This window comes from Lichenostomus cassidix, chromosome 1 (genome assembly GCF_008360975.1).
Source record: "Lichenostomus cassidix isolate B80296 chromosome 1, HeHo_3.0, whole genome shotgun sequence".
NCBI classification, from domain to species: domain Eukaryota; kingdom Metazoa; phylum Chordata; class Aves; order Passeriformes; family Meliphagidae; genus Lichenostomus; species Lichenostomus cassidix.
Window position 1 is genome coordinate 79,578,682 of NC_139479.1, and position 6,075 is coordinate 79,584,756.

Below are 6,075 nucleotides of genomic sequence, written 5' to 3' on the forward strand. Positions count from 1 at the left end.
CTGCACTCTTCACATGTTACTGTCCCATCCTCTTTAATATATAAATAGGAATTACACACAAAAACTTAAACTGTCATTTTGCAAACCCTTCTGTTTGGTAATTAGGAAAATTTTAATTTTTCATAATCAAAATTAAACTTGATTATAAACTTCATAAAACTAAGTGGGCTTTTTTCCATGTCTTATCCCTCCCAAAAAACTGTTGTGATTCAATCCGATTTATTTCATTATGAAAGAACAGAGAAATCCATTGTTAACATTACTACAAAAAATACTTCACAAAAAGTGCAGTCTTGTAAATTCTTTTGCACACCTCTCCCATTGCATGTGCAATTAGTCACACTAGCTTCACAGCATCAGAAATGAAGGTGATCTGTATGCTGGATACCTGCTTTTACTTGAATACACTCGCTTGCAGTAAACCGAATGAATAAAGAGAGCTTAACCAGTTCATACCTTGTCTAACTGTGTTACGACCTTTTTTACTATTGCTACAATTTATTCTTAAAACTACTGGAGCTGCCAAACAAAAGCAGCACTTTTTTCTTTTGCTCATAAGTAAGTAGCCAGACATCAGCTCCAGAAAAGCCTGAAGCTGTTAGGTTCAAGTTTCAGAACTCTTATGATAAGCAAATTTACATTGTGTATTTACAAATTTTAAATAACCTTATTTTAAAAACACCATCAGATGTGGGGAAGAGTCCAAGAGAGCACCTTAAATGACTTTGGTAGTACTGACCAAGTGAGAGTAATCATGAGGAGAAGTGTAGAGGAGCAAAGCAAAGGTCATCATTACTTCCCAGAACTAAGACCAGGTTGCTTCTAATGTAAGCTCTTCCTATTGCTTAAACTGATGCTCAGAACTTCCCCTCACTGTGCACAAAATCAGATCTAGTTGTGTTTGTCACTTCCAAGAGAAAAGAAGAAAAAAGGACAAAAAGCTGGAGATGGAAACTCACTCCATGAAAATAGCCACCAAATTGAAGTGAGCATGTTACTATACTGTAACTTTTAAATATCTGATCTATATTTAGAAACTAATGGAATCATTAAGTTGGAAGAGGAACCCTAAAGATCACCTAGTTGCAAACCCCCTGCCATGGGAAGGGATGTCACCCTCTACACCAAGTTGCTCAAAGCCCCATCCAACCTAGACTTGAGCACTTCCATTCTCTGAGCAACTTGTTCCAGTGCCTCACCACCCTTACAGTAAAGAACTTTTTCCTAATTGTGGCTAGCACAGGTTTTTCCCATGAGAACTTTCCTCTGTGTTTTATAAACAAAGATAAACTTTGGATGCTGTTAGAACAGTGTCTCGAGATTTGGACAGTTCAGGCCTGGCCAATCAGGCCTAGGGGGAGGTTTCTGGCTGACCAATCTGGGTGACCTCTGAAAAGTCTATATAAGCTGGAATCAAAATAATAAAGCTCTCTTTTCTATGCCACGCTGAGAATCCGGGTTTCTTCTCTGCTAGTGGCTCAACAGCGACACCTAATACCTAATATAAACCCAACCTCTTTCAGTTTAAAGCCATTACTCCTTGTCCCATCACTACATAGCTGCATGAAAAGTCCCTCTCCACTTCTCTTGTAGCCCCCTTTGCACACTCAAAGGCTGCTGCTCTAAGGTCTCCCTGGAGCCCTCTCTTCTCCAGGCTGAACAACCCCAGCTCTCTCAGCCTCTCATCAAAAAAGAGATGCTCCAGCCCCCTGATCATCTCCATGGCTCTCCTCTGTACTTGCTCCAACAGGTCCACATCTTTCTTGTGCTGGGGACCCCACAGCTGGACACAGCAGGTGGGATCTCATCAGAGCAGAGCAGAGGGGCAAAATCCCCTCCCTTGCCCTGCTGGCCACATTGCTTTGGAGGCAGCCCAGGACATGGTTGGCTTAATGGGCTGTGAGTGCATATGGCTGGGTTGTGTTGAGCTTTTCATCCACCAACGACCCCAAGTTCTCATTGGTGCTCTTACTCCATTCTCTGCCCAGACTGGACTTGTGTTTGGGATTGCCTTGATCCATGTGCAGGACCTTGCACCCAGCCTTGCTGAACTTCATGAGGTTTACACAGGCCCACCTCTCAAGTCTATTAAGGTCCCTCTGGATGGCATATTTAGTTTCAGCTCTTCTCCCACTAGTATTCCTGTAATCCATCAACTTTGTATTCGAATTGCTGTGGGTCACAGCATTAATGCACTGTAACATAGCTTCACGAATTATTTTAGTATTTTCTGTCAACGAGTGAGTTGAATTTTTTTAATTTCACCATAGTGTTTATGTTTAATTATTCACAGATTGTGCAGTATTTCAATCTTGTTTCATCTGCAGGAAGGATGGAAAAGGTCATTACAATACATGCATCACTGCAAGTTATGACAAAGCAGCACTCTGGAGAATGGCTGTACAGATTGAATCAAACAGGTTTTACTTTTTGCAGCGAGGTCAAAGGCATAGCAAAATTTAAATGGGGAAGCATCAACATTATTATCCCATATCCTACTGAACTCAGTAACGAAATTTCCGGTCTCCTTAGCAGCACCTCAAAGTAGAGTTCTGACAACTGCTTAAAATATTATAATGTTTTCTAGATATTGTAGGCACCTAGGTTACTGAGAAAATTACCTTTGAAAACTCTGCCTTAAATGAATTCCAACAATCACACAGCAGGCCTATGCTAAAGTCTGATATCAAAGGAGTTGGTGAGCCTTAATGAAGCATCTACTTAAATTCAGGTCGTGCTTTAGCAGCAAGCACTCTGGTGGATTATTAGAAGTGGATGCTGTTTAATCTCTCTTACCTCCTGGGAAAACCTGGCATTTAAAAAATCACAGAAGGGGGAGAAAAGTGTTCTCTCCCAAAAAGTCAGTTGTTCTGCTTCTCTGTGAGATGTGACATTTTAAGATGTTCTGCCCATCAAATCTGAACATATTCAGTTGTACAGGATAGCTTCTTGCAAACTCTGCAGGCTTTTGGCTTTTAGCTTTACAGGGATTTACATTTGTATTTTAAACCTCTGCTAAGCTTCCTAAAGAAAGGATTTGTTTAATTATTTCATATTTTGATATTTCCAGATCTGAAACAGAGCTACCTGCCTTGATTTTAAATGAGTCCTCAGAATTCATTTAAATTTCAAGGACTGCCTATCTGTTCCAAGGAAGCTGAGGGAGCCCAAAATGCCCTTTGCCTCTGATTAGAAGGCAAAATATGCTAGCGTGCCAGGTGCCACCAACACAACAGCTCTAGCCTGAAACTTGAGTCCTGAAAACCTTCTCCTCACCCTCTTTCAGATTTATTGAAAACTGGTTTAGTTTGGGGTTTTTTTGCAATTCCACATTTACCAGTTCTGCACAACCAAAGTCCCGATTTGAAGACAGCAGGATGAAAGACTCCTCACCCAATAAACTGGCAAGCAAATCAGCAGATTCTGCATTTTGAGAAGTGAACTGAAACATGCCGTTTCTTTACAGGTTCCAGTTCTACAGGGAAACCACACCATTTCCAATGCTTGAAAGTACATACATAAAGTCCAGAATGTACATTATGCTGTATTATGTCTGTTCAAAAACATTGCTTTCAAAAATTTTTAGCAGTAGAATTTCTGACGTGAGAAAAACAGAGCAGATGTAATTAAAATAAAAAGAGTACGCTCACTGGCCTTTCACTATTTATCAAGTACTATGTCTCAGAGCACCTAACACAAGATCCAGTTGTTAAAGGCACCATAAAAGTTTGTCTAACAGTCTGGAATCCAATGCTCTGGAAGACTTTGAAACTGAAAATGAAGGATAAAGCACATTAAAAAAAATCTAAATAATTTTCATGTTTTAAGTTCTAGGGAACCAAAGTCCAGTGATCATCCATTGGACCATTACTACTTATCACTCTGAATCTCAAATGAAAGGTTTCTACACAAAATATACAAAAATAAATTAGATTTAAGCCTTTTATGCCCACAAGTTGATTATCTAAATCTTATTTGAACAAGTTACTTTCTACCTTTCCAAAACTGGGTTGAGAGCCCCTTGTGCCTTCCTATCAACCACAGAAAATGCCTTTTTGAAACTATGAGACTTCTGTAAGATGACTGTTATGTACTGTCAATTTGTAGCATTTTTTTCAGGCAATACATGCAATTTCAAGAACTGATTACAAACTATTATTTGCTTCTACAGTGTTCTGTGAAAGAAAAAAACTCATTCTATTTAACATCATGTACAAAGATGATGGGTACAGCTCGATAACTTTCAGAGATCTGACTGTGTGTGTTAAAATGAACAACAACCTAAGTTTTCAGATGAATTTTCTTTAATGAGATATGCTGTAGAATTTTGAATTATGAAGCAAACACTTTTTTTTATTTCTGTCTGGAAGCATGTCTCCATATCAAGTGAGATAGCAATTAGGTGTGGAATATACACGATACATTTTGGGAACACATGGATTGCATTTTTCTTTCCACAAGTCTTCTCTGAGTGTTAGAACCAAACTCCATTACTAACATCATAGGAATGCTACTGTTTAATCCAGTAAATACCATGCTGCTAAAATAGCTCTTTCTGAATTTTTAAAAAATATTCTTAGAACAGAAATTGACGCTACCTCTGCAGAAGTATAATTTTTTTTTGCATTGCACAAAGCCAAAAAAATGTTGGCTCCTTCTAAAATGAATGTATGCTTGCACACTATGGACGAAATGCAACCACGGTCACAGAAATAGCACAAAACTTATTTTATTAATATAAATCACATTTTATTCTCATGTGGCATTTTCACTGACAGGGAAACAGGTGAATTTTATGTTTTAAGAACAATTCTTCATCTTATGGTAATGACTCACATACACCTACTTTAAATATGCAACACTTCCATCCATCCTCTACTTAAAAAGTAAGACATCTAACAAAGAGAAACAACCTAAATGCATTAATATAGAAGGAGAATCATTCTTGTGTCTCCCCCTTCTTTCCAAACTCTCATCACCACTTGCATTTATACATTAAAATGCTTCTGGTAACAAGCAAGAGTGGGGTTTTTTCCTGCTTGAAACTACAACAGGCCTCAATGGGAACTGCAGATCAGAAGCAAGCACTCGGTATTCTATGGTTCAAGTCTATCTTTATGTGAGACACACAGGAAAAGATGCCAGCGGGGTGCATCAGACATAAACTCTCAGGTTTGCAGAACTTCAGGGCTACATCAGAAGCAGTCTCCTGATAATCCTTTTTGCATCCTGAAACTCCTCTGAAAGAAGCACTTCTTTTTTGTTCATTCTGTGTGCACAAGCTTCAGGATTTGTCATATGCTGTACAAACACCCAGGCAATTCTATTTTAAAAGTTGTGCAAAAGATGTTTAACTAGGAGAAATCAATTTGTACTTCTGCGCAGAAATGCAGATGTCTGTAATTATGTATTTAGAACAGCATGTAGCAACAAGGAATGGCTTCACACTGAAAGTAGGTTTCATATTCGGTATTAGAAAAAAATTCTTTATTCTGAGGGTGCTGAGGTATTGGGACAGTGGATGCCCCATCTCTGAAGTGTTCAAGGCCAGGCTGGATGGGGCTTGGAGTGACCTGGTCTGGTGAAGTGCCCCTGGCTATCAGGTGGGGTTGGAAGTAAGATGATCTTGAAGTTCCCTTCCTACCGAAACTATTCTATGATTTTATATACAACCTCTATAATGCACACTATGATGATATATAGGTCGGCCAGCTGCCAGAAGCAGCCAGGCAAACTTTCAGAGAACATAAAGAAGTATTTTTCACAGCTGGTTTCTGACGCTGGCATCTGTGCTTCAGTGCAGATGAGAAAGTCATTTAATACACACACGGAGCATTTATTTCACAGGCATTTAAGAAATAAGCATTAGTCCTTTCTAATTACTGGGTTTTTTACATAGCCCGTTTTGAGTTTTTTAATTAAGTGATCTCACAAACTGGGGTAAAAAGCGCCAGAAGTCGGCCCGAGGCCGAGCAGTCCCCGCAGCCGCAGCACCCCCAGCAAGCCCGGCAGCTCTGCGGCCCCACAGCAGCGCCTGCGCGGCCGCCCGCCCGCTCTCGCCAGCCCCCGAAGCTT